Genomic DNA, 23,715 nt, shown 5'->3' with positions numbered 1-23,715 from the left:
ACACAGACATCCTCACTCTGCTGCGTCCTTTCATCCATCATCTTCTCATACCCGATTTTACTCTGTTAGAAGATGGATGTAATGAGCCTGCACATGTTTCTGAAGCCATAAGAATGACTTCGCTGTCTATTCACGAAGTTTTCTCTCTCTCTCTCTCTCTCTCTCTCTCTCTCTCTCTCTCGCCGTTTCTCTGTTGTTCTCTCTCTCTCTCTCTCTCTCTCTTTCCCTCTCTCTCTTTTTCTCTCCCTCTGTATGTCCTTTTCTCTTTCTATCACTCATCCGTGTCCCTCACTCTTTCTATGTCTCGTTCTGTCCTCTGTCACTGTCTCTCTCACTCTCTATGTCTCTCACTGCTTCCCTCTCTTCTCTCTTTCTTTCTTTCTCTCTCTCTCTCTCTCTCTCTCTCTCTCTCATTCTCTCTCACACACACATATAAAACACACACACACACACACACACATATTATCTTTCTCTCCCTCAAACTCTCTGGTTCTCAGTGTATGTTTCACTCTCTTATGTGTACTCTGTGTTTACTTGTTATTAACAGAAGGCTCGGATTTGGGCAACCTGGAAATAGAGATTGATGCATGGACTGCACCATAGGGGATGTCCCCATATGTCAGATTACTTGGGTTCATTATTCACAGTAATTGCTCTATCTTGCCACATATAGAACAAACATGAACCACCTGGTACCAACTAGCACTTATTCAGAAGATAAAATCCTTTCTCCTACCTCAGAATTTTAGAAGCATTGCCCAGGCCCTGGTAATCTCACACCTCAATGTATTGAACACCCTCTGAACTAGCATCCCAGCCACACGCCTGGCCCCCCCTTATCTCAGCCAGGGTATTCTGCAAAACTAGCTGCATCTCATATTAGGCATCTACTGGCTGAACACACTCTACCTAGCCACAATTATTGGGGACTCTTGTGGGACATGCTCATCTAGAAGTCAGACCATTGCAAGTCCCAAGCCTAAACTGGCATGCAAAGAGACAACCAGATAACATAGCTTCTTTTGGTATGTCCCATCCTAGCAGACTAATGTTTCTGCTGTTCAGGAAGGAACTCAGGAGCCTTCTCTTCGGGAATTACTGAGTAGTCAATTAGGGCCAGCTACATCTAGGTATATACTACCCTGTAGTATGGGATTTCCATGTCCCTATAACCTTTAACCCCACCTTCCACAATCCTCTGTTAACACCCATTATGTGTACAGTGCTCTGTTGCTTCCTAGCTGGGTTGGCATGACATACATCCAAATACCAATGCAAAAAATGCAAATGCATATGGAAATAAAATTATGCTATACATCTTTACTAGATAATCAACTAAGTAAATGACGTATAATGTGCTATGTCTCAACAGTTTACCTTCTTTAAGAATGGAATTAGGTGGGCACTATGCCATCTATGTGGAAAACCAAGTTCATTCTTAATACTGTTAAACAACTTAGTTATAGCTGGAAACCAAATGGCTGGTTTGCTTTGAAATATGTATTTTTGAATTTGAAGAGGACCAGGAGCTTTAGTGTTCAATTGCGCTATTGCTTGGTTCCCTTCATCCTCAGAAAATACCATATATTCCAAATCATTCAACTTAATAGCGGGCACAGCCATTTGTATCAATTCTGCCTCACTGTTATAGAAAATATCAAAACGGGCATACCAAGCCGATTCAGGAATACGACGTGATTGAACAGAAGGTCCTTCAAAATCCCCAGTATGGACCAGTTATAAGAATCTGTGTATATCTTTGGTGCTTACAATAAACCTAAGGAGTTCCCATTTCTTTCTCTTTCTAGTTTCTTATTATGGGCTATCATAAGTTTTTAAGATTTCCTCGTCAACACTTCTTCGAATGTTGACTTTAACAGGCCTTTTTTTACCACCTCTAGCAGCATACATGTTTAGACCATGCATTCCTTACCGAATCAGCAACTATTTACATGCTCTCACTTACTTGACAATCTATCTCTTGTTACATGGGGCATTCATTTACATGCTCTCACTTACTTGACAATCTATCTCTTGTTACATGGGGCATTCATTTACATGCTCTCACTTACTTGACAATCTAGAATCTCTTGTTACATGGGGCATTCATTTACATGCTCTCACTTACTTGACAATCTAGAATCTCTTGTTACATGCGGCATTCATTTACATGCTCTCACTTACTTGACAATCTAGAATCTCTTGTTACATGGGGCATTCATTTACATGCTCTCACTTACTTGACAATCTAGAATCTCTTGTTACATGGGGCATACTAAATAAAGGATAGAATTGGGGCATACTAAATAAAGGATAGCATTTGAGACAGAATGGACATTATTTCAAGGCACATGAATCACGATTTACAAAAACGTTTAGTAAGGGTGGTAAATCACTATATACACTTTCCAAGGCTGATGAATATTCAATTGTCCTCCAAAAATCCTATTTCTGCCTTCATTTTCATTTGCAATAACGTTGGAGGCCTGCCCTACAATTGATGTCAATTGACAATGTAAGAAAACGAGGAACATGATCACTCTGGTATTGATGGATCACCTTTAAATCACCCATACACCACCAGTTTGACACATGTGACATGATATAATCAATGTAACTCTGTTCGTGTACAGACCAAAAGGTTGACACTGTCAGTGTAATTCCTCCTGAATTCCCATCATAACAGCAGAAACCTAGGTCATTAACAAAAGTTGATTGCTTTTTGGGTATTTTTTGTAATATTTATAAGAATGAGTACTAGCATAGTCAGGAATTTTCCATGCCTCATCATCGTCATTCTATGCAGAATTTAACAGGGGGAATGGTTCTATCTAGCAACTCAAATGCCCTAAGAAATGTATATTGTCAAACTTATTGTCCTGCTTTAGTGTCTCAAAAAGTAAGAGAGTACTTACCAGGGTTTCAATAGATAACACATTATGTCTAATTAAGATATTGCCGATGACCAAAGATGTAAAACCTCTCAATTTAACTTGACCAACAACAATATCATCAGGTGCTGTAGGTAACTTCAGGGTCTCTTGACAAATATCAGCTTCAACCCACACAAGAAGCCACCCCATGTTGCCCTCATGTACATGTCTACAGGTAAGAAGCATGTGTCTGGGGTTGCTGTTGGTAGTCTTGTTCAGAAGAGAGTTGCTTAGCATTTCGGTGCTGGCCAGCCTCTGGCCAGGACAGAGACTGATATGTTGTATATATTTATCTTCTGTGAAGGGACAAATCTGGTTGAGACTACCCCGTGACTGAGGCCGGTAGAGAGACTCCCAGAACCCCCCTGTTTTGCATATTGAAAAGTAACATGGGGTCGCACCCTAAGTTACTAGGGTAATCCAGACGCGGACCCCATTGCTCGCTGTTCTTAGAGAGGTGCTGGGCCTCTCACTGTTCTTAGAGAGGCACAGCTCCACCTCCTGACTGTTGAGGCCCAGCCAGGCCGAAACACATGTCTGGGGTTGCTGTTCGTACTCTAGGTCAGAAGAGAATTGCCTAGCATTTTGAAGCTGGGCTGCCCCTGGTCAGGACAAAGACTGATATGCTGTGGATATTGGGTCTCACCCTATGTCACTAGGGTAATCCCTATGTGAACCCCTTGCTCACTTTTCTTAGAGAGGCACAGCTCCATCTCATCGATGAGGCCCAATCAGGCTAAAAGACTTATATGGAGTTGCTGTTGGTACTCTTGTTCAGAAGAGAATTGCCTAGCATTTGCGTGCTGGACTGCCCTTGGGCAGGACAAAGACTGATATGTTGTGGAGATTTCTCTTCTGTGACAGGGATAGTGAGCTAATAAATGTGGTTGAGACTCCCCTGTGACTGAGGCTGGTACAGAGACTCCCAGAACCCCCCTGTTTTAAATATTAACAAGTAACTTTCGGCCTTTCTCTAAATTACTAAGGTAATGCAGATGTGGACTCCTTGCTAATTGTTCTTAGAGAGGCACAGCTCCAGCTCACTAATGAGGCCCAGCCAGGCAGAAACATGTGTCTGGGGTTGTTGTTGGTACTCTTGTTCACAAGAGACTGGCATAGCATTTTGTTGCTGGACTGCCCCTGGGCAGGACAAAGACTCATATGGTATGGATATTTCTCTTCTGTGAAAGGGATAGTGAGCTAAACAATCTGATTGATACTCGCCTGTGACTGAGGCTGGTTGTCCCTACTGTAACTCTATTACTGCCACATTGAAGAGCTGGCCCTATTATGAGTTGGGTGGAAAGTTTGGAGTTTTACCTCCAGCTGTTTGCTGGAGGTAAAAATCATGCTTTCCGCCCATTTTCCGGAACTATTACCGCATCAGTAATTGTGCCGATGCTAATAGTGCCCCCCTTCCCCCGCATTGGGTCCATAGGACTCCATGGCAATGCGAACACTGAAGCACCAGAACCATAGGTGATTAAGCTGCCAGTAGGGGCTACAATGTTGTTACTCCCTATTTACGGACCAGCAAACTTATAATGTGAGTCATTCTTTACTTGAACTATTGTAAGCAATGCTCATGTCACTGTGTCCAGAAATGTGACCTATGCATTTCTGAAGGCCTGTAGCATCAGCACAAATGATGTGCATGCCAGCCTCCTCGCATACATTTGTGTCCAGAGGAGCTGTACAGTCCTTTTTTCACTTTGGGCTCTTTCAGTGGAATCGCACAGCTCCTCACTATATACTGACAAACTACTTCGGAGAAATCCTGTAGAAAAGGAGTGTGCCTCACAATACATGTGCTCAGAGAAACAACTAGACATTCATGTGCAAAAGTTGTCAAGGGGCAGACTATGCAAACACAACAGTGATAAGATAAATATACGGTAGTGCCCACACCTGCCAGGGATTAACAAGGCAGCACAGGCTTCGAGTAAATAAGCAAGTCAGCGGCTCCCACGCTGACTCCATCATAACATTATGATGAAGTTCAAACTATGATTTCTTTTTAAGTAATCCATAGACCAATACACTGGGCTTTGGTTTATACAAAAGTGTAAAAACTGTATACATGGATCCATCTCATTTGATAACATGTTCCCTATAGTGAATTGCACAATGGAGTTGTGGCAGAATGGAATGGGTGTTTCAATTCTCACCCAGCCAGGCTGTACATGAAATCTCGTCTGCTAATACAGAGAAGAAATACTAAAGAACCACCCATGAGCGGTCAGCTTCCCCAAACACGTCTCACACTTTCATATGTAACAACGCTACTGATACCTTCTCCATGCACACAGTCATACTCCCGATACTTAGCCATAGAGTCCATCTTAGAACGTGGAAAAACACACTCCTAGTAGTAAAGAGCACCTTGGGGACTGTAGCACAGTTATTGATCCACTATTTGCTCAATGATACTGTCCGTAAACACACTCTGAACAGGCAATCTGGAAAATTCTAGAAACCGTGGAGTTGCTAGAAGTCTCTGGGCCCGTGCACATGTTTACCAATACTATGGAATAGCTTGGGGGGCAATAAGAAATGAAAAAAGAAATAAATCACCATGATTCCATGCCTCCCTATACTGAAGAACCCACGTGACACTTGCAAGGGCGACATAGAAGGAACCTTCCAAATGGAACACACCCCTTTTGGCACCTGCATTAAAATGCAGGGCTAAATAGGGAAATCCCTGGACATCAAAGACTCACAAATAACCCCCTAAAAAGCACCACACAAGCACCCCAACTTCACATCAGTCTTCTCTTAGACAACACGAGTTTGTCACTATTGTCAGTCACTGAGCTCTGCCGAATGCAAGGACGCTGGACTTCTCTTATAGGGTCTCTGCGATAACCGGAAATGCATACACATGCCACCTAAACATCCTTCAAGAGTTGTATGCAGGGGATCCCCCTCCATTGCTAAAGGTCGTGGAGACCCTGAATTGTAGGCATTAAAACTGCATAGCCAATTACATTGTTGTGGAACCCCTTCACCAAAACACCTTTACCATCAGTCTTGTTCTGCAAATCCTAGCCCCAATTAAAACAGTGGGCTCGACACATGCTCTCAACACAAATGTGTGATTGCCTCCCAGCACAAGTGTGGGGAGGGGATAGGAGAACATTTCTCTGTGACAAGAAACTGAAGGTCCAATCAGAGGGCAATTGTTACAATAATACCAAAGCATGTTCTATCTCTGTTCGTGGGATAGAAACGCAAGCGAGACAGCAGCGGTTCAAACATGCATATCGATGGTTCACATTTGACTTTCATATAATTTGCATCCCTCGGCATCTGTTCCAAATATGTGTGAAGGGTGCTTCCATTTTAAATGCATTTCGTGCACCTTTAGATCTACGGTTGTACAATAACCGCAGGAGTGAAAAGGCGACTGAATGTGCGCGCCTGTGGTGGCCTTTCAGAGGCCCTCTGTGAACAGGCCACAGCTCAAGTGAAGAGGATGCGTCCAGCTTGCCTGGGCTTTTTGTGAATCGGACCCTTTGTTTCTGCCAATGATGCACATGTTTTGATCTACGACATGATGAGTTTTGGCTGTTTTCTTTGGTAATTAAAATCCACGTTGCCATCGTTTCTGTAGTCCACCTTGAAATGTGTTTTACAGACTCGTCGGACATTTTGCAAAAACATTGTATGGGTTTTGCTGAAGTGTGTGTTTACATGGCAGAGGTTTTATCGCAAGACCATATCTCTTGACACAGTTCTCAGCTTCTTGCACTCTTGTAAACATGGGAGGTAACCATAGACCGCATAAGACCGCACAACCATATTGCGCGCTCTCGCGTGTCCCCGAACAATTTAGTCGCAATGACCCGGAGATCGGATTATCACGATGACTTCACATATAATGAACCTTCACGCCTCGACGTGTTCAATTTAATGGGGTGGCAACTGAACACCGTGGTTCCCTCGAGAATTAATGTATAAATGAATGCGGATCTTGTATGCGGCAGTGAGAGGGCACCACCCTTCTAGAAGCTATAACACAGTAGGCATCCGGATAATCGCGTTGAGCTCTATAGCGATGCCTAATTGGAATTTCTGTATTTCTTCTTTTTTTTTTTAATATACCCTTTATATAGACCTGTCACGTGCAAGAAGTTGCATATGTGTGCCAGTGGGGAGCTGACTCTGATTGTATGAATGATTTGTGTTGTGACCTGTATACCTCATTCTTCTGCCTCACAACCATGTATAATGTCCTAATGAACATGCCATCTAAGCTCCAGCGTGCCCTACAGCCTTCAGTGAGGACCAGCATGCCATCTCAATGTGAAAACAAACACTGGCAAAGTAAATCATTTGACCTTTCTGTGGGCAGGCATGTACCACCTATTCATATATTTACAACATTATGGTATGTTTCAATGCAGCAATATTCCTGTTTCTATTTAATGGACTGAAGGTACTACTACCCTGAATGTTTCAAAGTGCTCTAGTGCAAGTAACAGGGAGAGGAGAAAGAAGGAAACCGAAAAAGAGGCGCAGCGGTCCAGTAAATAGGGAGGTCGAACAATGTCACTGATTCACTCTCGGACAAGAGGGTCTTTAGGTTTGTTTCTAAACCCTAGCACGTCTTGAATTTCTCTGATAAAAAAAAGAATAATAAAATAATAATAATAATAATATTAATAATGATAATAATAACAATAACATGAACACATAGACAAAGTAAGTACTGTACCTGAAGGCTGTGTGCCTGGATGCTGTATTGATTAGGAATCCAGTGGCTGAAGCCATGCTTGGGTCTGAAGATTGAATTACACCAAAAGCTGCTTGACATGCGTCATTAACCCATTCATTTCAGGCAGCTATCTTCGCAGGAAGAAATCCTTAAATAAATGTCAAAAAAATGTCCAAGCCCATATGTTCTTCCTTGGCATCCTTGTTCTTCTCATCCAGATGACTAATGTTAGCTTTATAAGGCAACATTAAACATGGTCTATTGCACAACATAGTTTTATGTTATGTCTCAGGATACATAGGGCCTGATTTACAAAGCATTTTCCAATGGGATTGCACCATTGTAAAAGCCTTTTGTAATCAGGCCCACACTCTAATACTATTAATGCAAAGGAGACAATGGTAATCAACACATCTATGGTATTTCAGACCCTATTAATAGAAATAAAAGGAAACACTAACTTTCAATGCATTGTGCTGCTTAAATATATATCAGACAAGCATCTCACAAGTGCAACTTTGCAGTTCAGTGTAACAACCAAAGGTGGTTGCATAAACTCATAATGATTGCAGGTTTCAGGTGCATAGTTTGCGTCTATACATCCTTCTGTGGGGTTCTGGAGGTCGGGGTAACAGTGATAACGTATTTCGTTCAACCAAGTTTTACTTTCTCTGCCCTAGCCCAACAGTCAGTATTTCACATGTACATAAAAGGTACCAGGCACCACTCTCTAGAAGGAACATGGCACGATAACCTGTTGTGTGGTTGGTTTCCCACGTTAAGAATCTGCAGCCATCGCTTTTTGCTCACTGTACTTTACACAAAGGAGGAATAGACATGTGCATATCAGTCTTTGTCCCGCCCACAAGGGCAGTACAGCACAGAAATGCCAGGTAAACCTCCTTTGAACAAGATTACCAACAGCGACCCTAGACATGTGTTTCACATGTAATAAACCTCCAGAATGATATCTCTGTCTCCGATTGGTTCGTTCGTTTTCACATGCAATGGCTTAATTTCTGTCGATGTGGCCATTGTATGCCATCTGTGCTATGTACCCCATGTTCTACTCAATCAGCAGCAATGCATTTTGGTTGAGATGTGGGGGGGATCCCGCCACAGCTTTGCGTTTCTGGGCAGTTATGTGCCTTGTGGTAGAAATGGGCCTGCGACGTGGGATAATGGCCATGGGAATGCAATGAGCTTCGGAGCTGCAGTGGGATCGAGAATAGGGATGATCATTCAAAAACCCCATCCTCATCTCAGAACCCACCTACCTAACTAAAGAATTTAGCTGCATGTCCATTATAGTACCACTCACTGCACAGTCCCCTTCAATTCAATCCTACACTTGTGCAACGTATCCACAACTCCCTGGGAGGGAGGGGGTTGCTGCAGGGCCTGGTTGCTCAGGACTGTGATTTCCCCACCTGTAAAGACCTGCTTTCCAATCAAGCGGCACCAACATCGAAGGATTACTCATGCCAGGACACGTTCCATTCTCCTTCCCCGCTCACCCACACATACTCTCACAGGCCTCACTCTTCCTCTTGCTAAGCCCCCAACCACACCACGATCCCACTTACGTGCCACCAAGTCTTGAAGCAAGACAAGGACATGGAGAATGGAATCTGCCTGGAGATCCTTTTGCCATGCCCATGGTGCAACGTTTCCTTTGTAGTTTTCCATCAAACGAAATGACCCTTGGAACCTCAGTTTGTTTACCAGGCTGCTAATGGCAATAATCTACTGTTCTGGAGGCTGAACCAACCAGCGACAAACCTCAAGTAATAATCAGTCTTACGGGCCATTGCAAGTGAGTGCAACCCTCAGAACTCCTAGTCTTTGTTGTTAATGCATGAACGTCTTCTAAGACTCACTCCTTCCATTTCTTGGGTGTAGCTGCTGATAGCAGCACACGCCTGTTTTGAATATTGAGGTTAGATTATGATGTCTCTATCCTCGCTTCACTACTGGGTGGCAGTCAACATGGCTGTGAGATGGTGGCGCAGGGACTGAGGTTCTTGGTTTGAAAGGCCAAGCACATCTATTAATGCATGGGTACTCTCGCCCTGGCATTTATAGACCACTGGGCCACCTTTGATAGGTGGGCCAGGGCCTGCTGTGGGAAGCATTGTGAAGTGAAGGGATGGTCCAAGCCTTTGTGCCAGTCCTTTAGAGTCTTGCACAGAAATATCAAGGGATCATTCAGATACAGCACAGAGAGGGAGTTCACAGAATGCTTGCCTATCATAAAGTGAGTATATGGTTTCAGAGGACCAGTGATGGGGCCTTAAGGATGGAAGTGTTATTTTACCAATATTTCTGTTTGTGGGCAACTCTGCCATCCTCACCAATGGATAATATATTTGTTAAACTGATGAGAGGTTCTTGAGCAGTATCGTGCAGCTTAGAGGATTAATACTGAATGCTGCATGCTAGCTCTGGAGGGTCTCACCTGAGCCTTTGTCCACTGGTATCATTATTTTGGGATGTGTTTTCCCCCACGTCAGCGTGGAAGCTACAGCATGTACAGAGTGACTTCGCTCAGATATCGGAAGGTTGGGGCATTCTCTGGATTAATAAAAGGTATGGGTGCCATGATGTTTCAGCTCCAGTGAAGGCCTAGAAGGCCATGTCCAGAGCAGGAACCGTCTATGTGAGCAAACCGTGAAGGTGAAACAAAAGTTGATCACCTCAAAACTGCTGACGATCATTTCATAAAAAATGTGTTTTTGAATCCATTTGTGTTTCTCAACTGCCCTGGTGCAAGTGATATGTGACCTTTATTTGGGGGGCTGCTGATGGTGACACAGTGTTCAAGATACATTTACAGGAAGTGTTGGTTTTGAGGGTTGCAATATCTCTGCCCTGTTTTTGGCACATTAGAAGCTTGATTGGCCTTGGGTTTAATTCATCTTTGGAAACCACATGGCAGCATCTGCCCTTCTGGTACTAAGTATATAAAGAAAAACTATTGGGTTTCTGCGCCCAGAACCAAATACTAGATGAGTGGGTCCAACACTAGGCTAAGCATTTAACTGCATCTGAAAAGCTTTGAGGTGATACATGGATGACCATGGGTTTTGTGCTCATATTGTCCATGGAGCCTATGGCCCATGTTCGCTTTTTGTGTGACCATTACAGTCAGATAAGACAGAGACTTTTCGGGCCCCAGAGATTGCATTACGCACCTGCAAGGGACTCGTGTCCTGGCACATTCCAAGTGATTGTCTAGTGGTGGCCTTTCATTTCTCAACGTTTATCTTGAAGGCGTGGTGCCGTCTGTGTTACCCGGTATTCAGTCAGATGAGTAGAAATGTGAGGGCACTTTTTCTGTATTGTGTTTTTTCTTCCTGCTTTCATTTGTTTGTTCCAATTTAACTCAATGTTTAGAATCTTTTTATATGTAAAGTTTTCTTAATGATATTCACCAATAGTCTTCTGTTAGTGATGGATATAGTTTATCATCTTACTCTTTATTTTATGTTTGTGGTGGCTGTATGTTCTGGAAGTAAAATGTGCCTCGTTGATTGCTAGCCCTTTCACTGTTACTTCCTTCTCGATCGTTGACATCATTCTAGAGGGCCAGACAAGAAAGTACTTCTGGGTCCCTGTGAGCTGTGTGGTTAGAAAATGGAAACATCTTTGTCCATGCTGGGTTTGTTAAGGACTTTTTTTCTGAATATAGATCCTTAGAGGACTCTCATTCGTTGATACTCCTTTCCTGTCTCCTTCTCCACATTCTTCCATGCTCTTTCTCACCCCTCTCTCTCTCTCTCTCTCTCTCTCTCTCTCTCTCTCTCTCTCTCTCTCTCTCTCTCTCTCTCTCTCTCTCTCTCTCTCTCTCTCTCTTGCCTTTGGGTTTCATATCCAATGTAGCACATCCCCCACCTCTAGGCTTCCCAAATATTCTGGGATTTCTGGGTACCTCCCATCCTTACATTTCTTCCAAACACACTTTTAGCATGCAGCAGCAAAAAGCTTCTGCATCTGTGCCCGACTGTGGTAGTGCCCTTATTCATCGTGCAAGTTATTAGTCTGTTCCTCTTCCTCACTGCAGCCCAAGCCACCTCCAATAACATTCAATGTGATCTTTCAACAAACACGAAGGAATTTTGAAAGTATACAATGGATATATGTGACCACTGAGGCTAGGTGATGGGAATGTTCACTCCGGCTAAGACATTCACCTATTATACACATCTGTCCTACTCAGTAATTCCTATTATATGTTGCAGGTGCCCCTGCATGAAATGTTTACAAGGCCCGCCAATATCTTTGACTCTTTCCTAGGAACTGATGATCCAGCTGCTTCTAAGGGGCTGACACTCTTCCCCTAATAGTGGTGTGTTTATAAATTAGGCTGAATGTTGGAGAAGCTCAAACAAGATTTTGCGTACTAACAACTAAAGTATAGGGGTGCTTAGTCACAGACTTGGAGCTAGAGGATGGGATTTGGGTTATCCCGGGGCCTATAGACCACTACCCTCTCCATGATGCGGGCACTGGAGGAGGTATACCAGGAATCCCGAAGGCCGCCTCCCATCCAATTACTTTAGTATGTCAGAAGTGCCCCTGTCAAAAACTCAATGGCATGGTCTGAAAACTATACATATACTTTTGGTAGTCCATATGGCTCCAGGTTTGAAGTGAGCCACTCAGACAAATGTTGGAGAAGACGTCTACAAGTAGTGTTATGCACACAGTGAAACAGTTGACTCAAAAATAGAGAAGCGTGTGAGAATTGTTCACAAGACAAGACTTAGGCCCCATGTTGACCAGTTCAATGGAAACCATAAAAACCATGCACCTGAAGTAGCTCAGAAGTAGCTGTTCGCTGGAGGAGACTTTCTTATGCTGAACCCGGAATTGGCCCCTCCTACTTTTTTCTACGCAATAAAGTGGAGCCCCCACGCGCTCCTGCGCTTGCACTCCTGAAGTAGCTCAGCAGTAGCTGTTCGCTGGAGACTTTCTCATGCTGATCCCGGTACGATCATTCAACATAAACACGGATCACCCCATGAACTGCTACTGAGCACCTTTGTGCTTATTCACTTGCACTTTGCTGCTAACATGTTTATCTGGACTTGCAGCTAAATATAAGTAATTATACACGCTTTTCTACACTTTTTTAGGAATTGGCCCCTCCTACTTTTTTCTACGCAATAAAGTGGAGCCCTCGCGCACTCCTGCGCGCGCACTCCTGAAGTAGCTCAGAAGTAGCTGTTCGCTGCTCACAGCGGAACAGCGTTGTACCCCTTTTATGCTAGCTTGGGGGCCATTACCTTTTGACTCATGGTTCACGGTGTCACGGGCCTTCGTGTCGATGTTATAAGTAAGTAGCTGCTCCCCGTGTAATAATCAAACTGTTCTCCGCTGATTGAGTTGTGTTATTGGCTGAGAAAGCAAAAACAAAAAAAAAAGGTACTGCAACGCGTTCGGCGGTGACCTCTGTATTTACCACCTTATTTGCCTTTTAGCAATAGTCTGTTGATAGTCTGTTGATAGCTGTTTTGACAAACTATTAGTGAGCATTGATATTGCTAGACAGCTCTCCACACTATGTGTGCACTCTTGTGTTGCGTATCGCGTTGTGTCACGTTGTTCTAGCATCTTGTAACCCTTATTAGGATTGCCTCTGGTCACTATTTTAGGATTGCCTCTGGTTGCTATTTTTCCCCTTTTTAACTCATCCAACTCATTTTCACTCATTGAGCACTGTTTTAGCTAGAGAGTGACACTATATGCTCAAGTATCCTATAGTTTTTCATGTTGCCTTTTAAATGCACTTCCTTTCCTTTTTTTAATGACGCTGTACTGAACGCAATGTGAAGTGTGACTAAGTCCATTTAAGTGTTGCATAGCTAGCGATTAACCATCAGTCCGTCACAGGATCATTGTAAGCGATATTCAATCAACACTACAGCTAAGTCAATGCCTAGTCTGGGATACTGAGGAACATCCTTATTGTTGTATTTTTATGTCCAGTTCAGTACTCAGGATGACAACCCTTGTATAACACCCCCTCTTAGAATCCCCCTGACCCCACTGAGCCAAGAAGTAGGTTTGTTTTGCAAATTAAAAGGTTTATTTGAAAAATTAACAAGATATATATCACACTTGTATAATAAATTAATAATTGATATCACACTTATGGATATAATGTTGATCAACAATGGGTAATCTGGCACTAGCACACTTCTTTACAATCAATGAGGAGTTAGTATAGGATGGATAAGGTAGCAAAAATACTTTTATGGTTTCAAGGGAAAAGCAATGAGTAATAAAATGCAGTACAGAAATAACTTGATATGATTTTAGCAAAAGATAAGATAATCACTTTTTCTCTGGCAATTCACCCCCCACCCCTTTGCAATGTAAGAAATGGAAGGGGAGCACACAGTCTTCAAGAATCCAAACAAAAATGCACTACGAAATGCAATTCCCCCCTAGCAAGCTTAGAGAAAAACAGGTATGATTTTAAAACACAGGCAAGATACTTTGATGTGGTTGCAATTAAGTGAAAAATACGCTAAAAAGGCTTTTAATTCCCTATAGGGGGTTCAGTGTAGTTGATAGATACGTTGAATCAGTTCAGGATCACTTTAGCAATGCTCTATGAATGATTGTCAGGTTGCACACCAATTTCAGCAAGCAAAGCAAGGACAAATATTTTTACACGTGGCTGAAATTGAGCAAAATGTCAAATCGCTGCAAATTTAGTCGCCTGCATCGAGCGCGATTACGGAGTCGGTTCTAGGCTCGCTAGAAAGCTTAGAATCCTAGCTTTAAGATGACAGTTAGAACTCACTCCTAGCACAATCGGTTCTGGAGATACGGCCGATTTAGTAAAGGTCGTTTTTCAGATGTGAAATTTTAAAGCTCAGAATGACAGATGACAGTTCTCAGTTTTAAAGATGACAGAATGACACGATTCTAGGAGGCAGTTCTAATAGGCTAAAAAAGTTTGAATTAGATTATTTTAACTAAGAGATTGGTTCTGCACAGTTCTGCTAGGTACTCACAATACAAATTTGAATTAGGCCTCGTCACGGATCTGGTCAACACGTCCAGCGGCGGTTCTCTCTGCTCGGCGGGTCAATCAGGCACCGGTTCTGCTCACAGCGATCCGGATCTCTGGTTCTACTCACAGCGGTCTGGGTCTGGTCTGCGGTTCCGGCAAAAGTTCTTGGCAAAGAATTCAAACAGCTCACCCAGCTGTTGAATAGTTTGGTTAGGTTTGCTGGATTCTGAAGGCCTGCTGAGAATACTTTTGCTTGCAGTGGGCCTTCTAGGTTCAAAGTTCTGTAGTCTATGGGTCCCTGGTTCTGGTCTCTGTCTGGATGGGATGTCGGCCGTCAAAATGCTCTGCAGAAATGGAAAATGAATCTCTCTACCTGTCCCAGCAGTCTCTGTTTATGTGTTTTGGAAGTAGGTGGGTCTGCTCATTCTGCATGCCCAACCCTCTCAGCTTATCATTGGCCCAGTTCTCCTCTTTCCCTTGATTGGGGGAACTGAGTTGTGAGTCAGAGTGATGAGGTAGGTTTATGGTCAGAGGATCCACCCCTTGTCAATTTGCCCACAAATCTATATTTGATTCAAATACATATTTCCCAGATACACAAGTGGTTGACATTACATGTACATGTTGCAGATGAATTAAGACAGGTCTGTGTTCAAGCCCGATGTTCCTGCGAGCTGGGATTCAGAAATGACAACATTTTGCGCTTTTTGGTCGGTTTGCCAATATCAGACATTTACCAAAAATTACACAAATGTGCGCAAGGAGTATGGACATTAATTGATGAAGTGTCAGATTTTTAACATGCAGACATTTTCCGCTAGCAACCCCCCAGAATACACCACAGGGTCCTAACACCTCTTAAAACGTGCACAGAAAAATCACAAGAATAATGATATTACTTATATAATTCTGACAAGTCCGTACTATGAATTATCCATCTTTTTTTAAATTATGCTCTGGCCCAGATGGGTGTGGTTTAGGTTCCAAAGCACATGGGGGAAGCTTCTGTCTGTCCCCGCCTCCAGCTCAGGTGGCTCCCAGAGGCACTTCTCCTCCCACTTCTCCCAAGAGGAAGCTATTTTACGACCCCCCCAATATAACATTTGCCTGAGCCCAGGACAGTGCATTGTTCTGTGTCTCTGCCCTCTGCAGGTGCCCCTCCCCTAATCTAATCAGAGAGGTGTCATCTCCTTTTGGTGGGGAAGCAGGAGGCAGCCAGGCCTGGGAATGCAGTTTGATCAAGTTTCAACTCCTGTCGGGGGTTGTTGCCAGGCAGAATTCACTCTCTTTAAGCCAGGCTTCACTCCTGTCAGAGTTTAGACCGCTAGCGCCGGCTTGTGTCCAAAGCCGGTACTGCACCCATTTTTGGGAGTTGTCTTGAATTTAACAGGAGAATTTTGCTATTGTTTTGATGGACATCCTTACAGTAGAGTGGTGATGTGGGACCCCCCACAAGAAGGTTGAACCTTTGAGTGGTCTTGTGCCCATGATTTTAGCAAATTCTTGACATTAAGAAAATTAATTCCCAACAGCTCTGGGTTGCTTTTGGCAATCAGCATTGCCATTTGTAGCAGGGCTTGGATGCATGGGTAAAAACATCCCACATCATAGAAGCATATGATCACAGTTTATAGGTCTACACATTCACAGTCCTGGTGTATTACTGTGAACCCACTATACCCTGAACCGTGATCCTCTTTTGTGTCATATATGAAGACAATACTAAGTATTAATTAACAATTGTTGTGTTCTAATTTAAGTATTATGGCAGATCATCTACGTGAAATCGAAATGCACAAAACTCTTAGAAATCGCTGGATATGTATAACAAAGGTTATTACTCACCTTCCAATCCAAGATAATCACATCAGGGCTTATTTCTCAAAAACAAATTTGTAGAACGATCCTTTAAGTGGGTCAAAAATTAGCAAAGTTCCGGTGTCAAATGATTCAATAATCAAATTTACTGATGACTTGATAGTTGAACTTTCCAGTGAGCTGGGATGCGTAAACTCCAAACTAATTAATGATGTATTGGGTGGGTCCTTGGCTTCCAAACATGAACCCAATTTGATTGGTCCACCTGATTCTATACCCAAAGCAGTTTACAATCCACAGACTGCTATGATAGTGGATAGAGCAAATGGTCCGCTGCAAGTCGACCTTGTTGTATCAACTATTGTGTCCCCAATTGCGACTCATGATTCTACCACAAATCAAGCAATAGATCTATCCAACTCTCAGCTTGAAGAAATGGAGTTAGAATATTTAGGCCAACCACTCGACCATTCTGTTGGTGAGCCTATTAATACCCCTTTATTCTTTACTCCACCATCCAAACCAGCCGGTCTTCTAGATCAGCAACGTCTACCTTTAGCTGATCCCATTCTTGATATACCTAAAATTCACCATCAGGCTGAGACAATCATCAATACTAGCATTTATTTATGTTCAAGGCCTCTGTCAAAGCATCCTATCCTGCTCATACCTCATTGACTCATGATTTTATTACTGATTGAGGCCCCAAATTGGATGATAGTGATATCGATCAAAGCATGACTTCTGATGATAAATTCGAGGCATTTGAAAATCTACTGTCCAATCTATTAGCAAAATGTATCCTCTTGGAGTCCAAAAACGATGTCCAATCTCTATTGATCCATTCTAGCCTCAGGCGAAACTGTGGTGCACAGTGCCCTGCCCAATCCATTCCTGTGCCTGTGGTACCTCTTCCACCTATATCTCTGATTTCCCCAAAGTCCAAGCCAATGGTACACTGTGTGCTCCCTTCTAAAAGTAAGTCCCATACCACCAATTGTATTCACCATGCTTTTATGTACAGAAACACAGCAATACAAAGAAAGAAAACATGCAAAGCTACACAAATGCTTTCCCTTCCTAAGTCTGCCTCATATACATATACTAGTATCCTGTCCATGTCAATCCCATTGTGATTGTATCCAACCCTACTCAGTCAGATGTGCCAGCTTGTAATCCTATGCCTGGCCTCCCAGTTATTCCAAAACCATGAAGGCTAAGCAAACCAGAAAAACCCAGCAAAAACAACCTCTGGCAGTGAGCCTTGACGATCAACGGCAAAGAACTTTGCCCAAGGAACGGATAACAAACCACCCAATAATAAATGATACTCCTCAATTCAGTTCTAAACCATTCATTATCAATGAACCAACTGTAATGGCAGCTCTACAACTGACCCAAGTCCCTATTGACCAAGTGTAAGGTCTGTTAAATAGATCGGCTATACTTGAGATCTTTCATGAAATAGTCCCAATGCGAGTTATTACATCAAATGATATATGTTTAGTCGACCAGATCAAATTGAGTAATCACTACACTTCCAATGTGTGTTTTAAAAATGTTGCCACTCTCAATTATACATTGAGTTTTGAAGAAGATCTTCTGCAATTGGGCTACATCGCCCAAAAAGTAGATATTCCCACCAATAAACGATGCTTAGACAAGGCTTGCATTAGAGCATCTCTCTCCTCCAATAAGATTGGTCCCGCATCTGACCGTAGACCAAACATCCATCCAACAACTATGCCCACAGTACCTATAATACAATGTGGCCTGCAAAATCGAAGGATGATGCCGCACGTCCAGTGGCCACAGGTATCAGCTCATCCAAAGATGTACCTGATGGCTACTGGCAATGGTTGCCGCTAACATTCAAAGAACACTTTACTGAGATCCGACAATGACCAATACAGTCTGAGTTTCTTTATTCTTGGAACACTTGGGGTCACTCACACATCTTTGATCCCGATGGTCTAATGAGCAATATGGATATGTTATGCATAGTGGCTCTCCAAGAGACCTGGTTCACTGCCGCGATACAAATAGACAACCGCTCTACTGTGTATGAAGTAGCTATTAAGGGCCACCTGGGTCGACCAAAAGGTGGGCTCCTAATATCAGTACACGTTCCTTGGTCGATTGTCAAATTGCCTGAATCTACGCCTAATGCATTAATTGCTAAGATTTCTACTGCTGTGATAGACATCATTATAATAAATGTTTATGATCCACCTAAGATGTCATTAATTACCAAAAACATGCAAGTAGTGGAAATGGTCCTAAAACAATATTCCCACCGCTTTCCAATATGGCTTCTTGGCGATTTTAATGCCAAGATAGGCAAATTAGCCCCAATTGAACAACTGACCAATAGTCCCCAGAAATCAGACGTCATTAAGCCTGTATTTAACACCCTAAATGGACTAACAATGAGCGACTCCCAAATGGCCCCCACTAGAATTGAGGGTTCTTCTGCTGTAACCATAGAATATATATTTTCAAACCAGTTGGGGCTGCAATTTATTGTAGATATGGGAGTTGCCTGTCGCGAAGAGAGTGATCATTTGCCCTTATGTCTCCTCATCGACACATTGCATACACATATGCTTCTACCTGATTTTGACAGGAATGGCCAGATCTCATTAAACGATGGTCACAACCGCATAACACGAAAAAAAACATAATATTCAAGAAGCTCGCACTAAGGCGCAGGATTTATTACCTGATTTTATTCGTTTGAGTGTATCCAACTCTAACTCATGTGATACACTCATACAAAACTATTTGTCAATTATGTGCGAGATCCAAAGCATGATCATAGAACAACGCTCTTATAAAATGGTTTTCGAGAGAGTCAATATCTGTCACAAGCTTCTCTCTTTCTCACCTGTTTTTCCTTGCTTGTGGTCTTCTTGGATGCGACTTCCTTCTTCCTCACTGTCTGAGACTTGAGACATGTTGGAGCGCGAGTCTTCAGTTCCAGCGTGGAGTAGCCGGCTGCCTAAGCTGGATAGTGTTCAGTATCCAGGAATGTTAGCCACGAATCCAGGAAGGAGGAGGAGCAAGTGTCCTATGCTCAGAGGATGTACGAGACACCTCGGCACAAGCGCAAGACGGGGTCCGGGATGTGGGACACAGCTAGCGGGTAAAAGTAAGAATCTGGAGGGGGGTTCCAGGAAGGAAGAAAAAAGGATAAGAACTGGAGATAGCATGGTTAACAGACTTGAAACATATATACAGCAACTCCAAGCAGTTGCGTTGAGACGCGCAGAGCCGCGGGGGCGTGCCTGTTTACTGGGAAGCAGAGTGTTGTGCGTAAAGGCTAGAGCGCAGCGCTTCTGGGCCGTCGGCCATCTTGGAGGAGTCACTGAGCTCATGCCGCGGTGCATCATGGACCAAGTCCAGAAGGGCCGAATTCAGTGGTTCATGACAGTATGCCTTCTCCGGAACCCAGAACCACCGGGTTTGCCCGGGTGGACTCAATGAAACCTTTGTATTAGATGGGGGGCATTCATGTTTGAGACTGGTGCCCAAGTGCGCTCGCTGAGGGGTATCCCTTCCATTCTACCAAATATTGGAGCTGACCCCATCTGTATCTGTTATCACATATCCTGGAGACCTCAAACGCAATCTGGTCATTGATGAGCACAGGGTTAGGTCTAGGAGTAGTTCTGGTGGACTGTACAAATGGTTTCAATAAGGAAGTGTGGAAGACCGGATGTATTCTCTTCCAGGATCCTGGAAGCTGGAGCCGAAAGGCCACTGGGTTAATGATTTCCTTAATGGAGAAAGGTCCATAATACTTGGGAGCCAGTTTATTAGGCCACAGATGTCGAGGAAGAAGTTTTGAGGATAGCCAAACCTTATCCCTGACTGCATTAGAAGGGCTTGGTCTCCGCTTGGTATCTGCATATCATTTGTCTTCTATCCTGGCCTTTTCCAGGTGTTCTTTAGCGTCACTATGTATGTTTACCAGTGTTTCAATCCAGGAATCAACTGCAGAGACCGGGTAGGATGTGGTATAACAGATGGTAGAACCGAAGGATGAAATCCTTGACTGCAAAAGAATGGACTTGTCTTGATGGCCGAATGATTGGAATTGTTGTAAGCGAATTCAGCTACGGGAATCAAAAGCGACCAGTCATCCTGGACCTTGGTTGCAAAACAGCAGAGGTACTGTTCTAGGGTCTGATTTACTCATTCTGTTACCCCATTAGTCTGAGGATGATAGCCCGAAGATAATGCACGCTGGATGCCTAATATTTGGCATAGTTGTTTCCAGAGCTGGGATATGTACTGAGGTCCTCTGTTGGAGATGATCTTGGAAGGTAATCCATGGAGCCTAAATATGTGCTTTATGAATATTCCAGCCAATTCAAGCGAGGATGGCAGTTTGAACAACGGTGCGAAATGAGCCATATGGGCAAACAAATCGATGGTAACCATTATGGTTGTATATCCTCTGGATGGGGGTAATTCCACGTTAAAGTCAGTGGCGATGATTTCCCAAGGGCGTGTTGGTAATGCGGGTTGATGTAGGAGAGCAGCAGGTTTTCTGTTGTCATGTTTGCTCTGATTGCACACAGCACAAGATTGGATGTAGGTTCTTATGTCAGCTATCATTTTCGGCCACCAGAGTGGTAGTGATGCCTCGATGTCCCGAATGGAAGGTGTCATGGCATAGATTCATGATTTTGTCTCTCAGCTTTGTGTAGGTATGGCCAGCCGTTTGTCCTTCAAGAGAAAACCATCTTTTGTTATTAAGTTCCATTGATTGTTCCTGGTGTATTCCTTCCAAAGTTCGGCAGAAGGTGTTCTTGCACGGGTGTCTTCCAGGAGGGAAAACACAAACATGGTATTACGGAACATCTTGGGAAAGGCCCGGGCTTCGACAGACTCATAGTCAGTATGCCTAGATAAGGCATCTGCGACAATGTTATTAGTTCCAGGAAAGTGATGAAGTGGAATTGGTACTGGGCAAAAAAAGGTCCAACGGGCTTGGCGACTGTTTCTGCATTCCAGGGACTGTAGGACTTGCAAGTTTCGATGATCTGTTCGTTCTTGCACTGGATGTTTAGCACCCAAGAGTAGATGGCACCAGTCGGTGAAGGCTTGTCGGATGGCCAATAACTCATTCTCCAGGACGGAATAATGGCTTTAGCCACGGTGCGGGATAGGTAGGCAATAGGATGTTCCATCTTGTCTTCGAATTCTTGTTTTAAGACCGCCCCAATGGCGTAGTCAGAAGCGTCTGTTTCCACCAAAAAATGGCCGATCTATGTCAGGTTGGGCCAGGATTGGACCTTCAGTAAATTTTTGTTTCAGTTGTTGAAAGGCCTTCTCTTGAGCAGTAGACCATTTAAATGGTGTATCCTTCTTTAGGAGTGCCGTTATGGGATGCACTATGTCAGAAAATGTGGGAATTCATTTTCTGAAGAAATTTGCAAGTCCCACAAAGGATTGAATCTGTTTCACAGTGGTGGGTGCTGGCCAAGAAAGTATGGAGTCAGTCTTGGCTGGATCCATTCCAATTCCTTTGGGGCTGAGCACAAATCCAAGATAATGAACGGTTTGGGCATGAAAGAGACATTTTTTGGGTTTGGCCAGGAGTTTTTGTTCACGTGAACATTGTAAGACTGCTTTTACATGTTCTTGATGGATCTGGGGGTCCTTGGAGTAAATCAGTATATCATCCAGGTACACGATGACAAAAAGGAACAGCATATCAGAGAAAACTCTATCCATGAATCGTTGAAAGACCGCGGGGGCGTTGGCGAGACCGAAGGTCATTACCAGATATTCAAAGTGGCCAAAAGGAGTTCTGAAGGCCATCTTCCATTCATCACCTTCCTTTATTAGAATGAGATGGTAAGCACCACTAAGGTCGAGGTTAGTGAAGATGACAGCACCACAAACTGCCTCCAGAATGTCAGAATTTAGTGGTAGCGGATAGCGGTCTTTGAGGGTACAATGGTTGAGACCACAGTAATCCAAACAGGGCCGAAGTTCTTTAGTGTCTTTCTTTGGAACAAAGAATAGGGAAGCACCGGCTGGAGATTTTTAAGGCCGTATAGTCCCATTTGCCAGGCTGGTATCCAGGTATTCTCATAGAGCCCTTTTTTCGGGTTTGAATAATATGAACATTCTCCCAAATGGAATCGCTGCTGAGGCATCTGTGTCAATGGCGCAATCCTCAGGTTTGTGGGGTGCAAGAGCTTGAACAATGGCTGTTGAAAACACATCTGAGTACGTTTGATAGATCTCAGGTACTTGGATAATGGTGGACACACTAAAGGATGATTGCTTGTGGTTCTGGGAGTTCACTGGAAGGTTTTGCAATGTGTCCTGAGACAAGCAGCGGGACATACAAAATTCAGAAGCTAGAAATAGGGATTCAGCTGCCCAGTTGATGTAAGGATTGTGCTTCTGAAGCCAGGGCATGCCTAGAACAATGGGGTAATGAGCGGCCTTTATAATGTCAAATCGGAACCTTTCCTGATGGTTATTTATTGAAAGTAGTAATTCTTTGGTTTGGTGAGTAATGGGTCTTGAAGACAATGGTCTGCCGTCAATATCTTCTACGGGATGTATTACCTCTTTGGGCTCTTGACGGATGTTATGAGTGACAGCACAGTCGTGGTCTATCAAAATACCCAGGGCACCGCAGTCCACTAGAGCCAGGATGGGAAAAGATTCTTTCTCAGTAGATGTCAAGAATGTCTGGAGAATCACTAAGGTGTTCTGTCCTGGAGTATTCAAGGAAGGAATGGATACGGAGCAGGCATCTTTCTCCCAAAGCTGTGCTCCGCTTAGGATCGGGAGCTGGCATTTCCCAAACGCCGAGGTGGCGCTATAGGGCATTCTCTCACAAGATGTTTATCAGAGGCACAGTACATGCAAAGTCCGGTATTGATCCTACGGATCCTTTCTTGTGGAGAAATTGGTCCACAAAAGGCACCCAATTGCAAAGGTTCTGGATCTGAGGCACGTGGAGCGGGTGATTCCTTGGTACAAGGGCATTTTGCGGTTGTCCTTGGGGAAGATGTCTTAGCCTTTCTTTTCTCTGTCTTTCTCTCCTGGATCCTGAAGTCTATCTGTAGGGAAAGGTCCATGATGGCCGGGCTACTCTGGCTAGCTCGTCCTTTACCTCATCATTTAAACCCCTCCAGAATAGAGTGAAACTGGCTTCAAGAGACAAATCGGCTTCTTTAGCTAGC

Source organism: Ambystoma mexicanum, chromosome 5p (assembly GCF_040938575.1).
Source record: "Ambystoma mexicanum isolate Mex_15411 chromosome 5p, UKY_AmexF1_1, whole genome shotgun sequence".
Lineage (NCBI taxonomy): Eukaryota > Metazoa > Chordata > Amphibia > Caudata > Ambystomatidae > Ambystoma > Ambystoma mexicanum.
The sequence above is the reverse complement of the archived record's forward strand: the minus strand, read 5'-3'. Positions refer to the sequence as shown.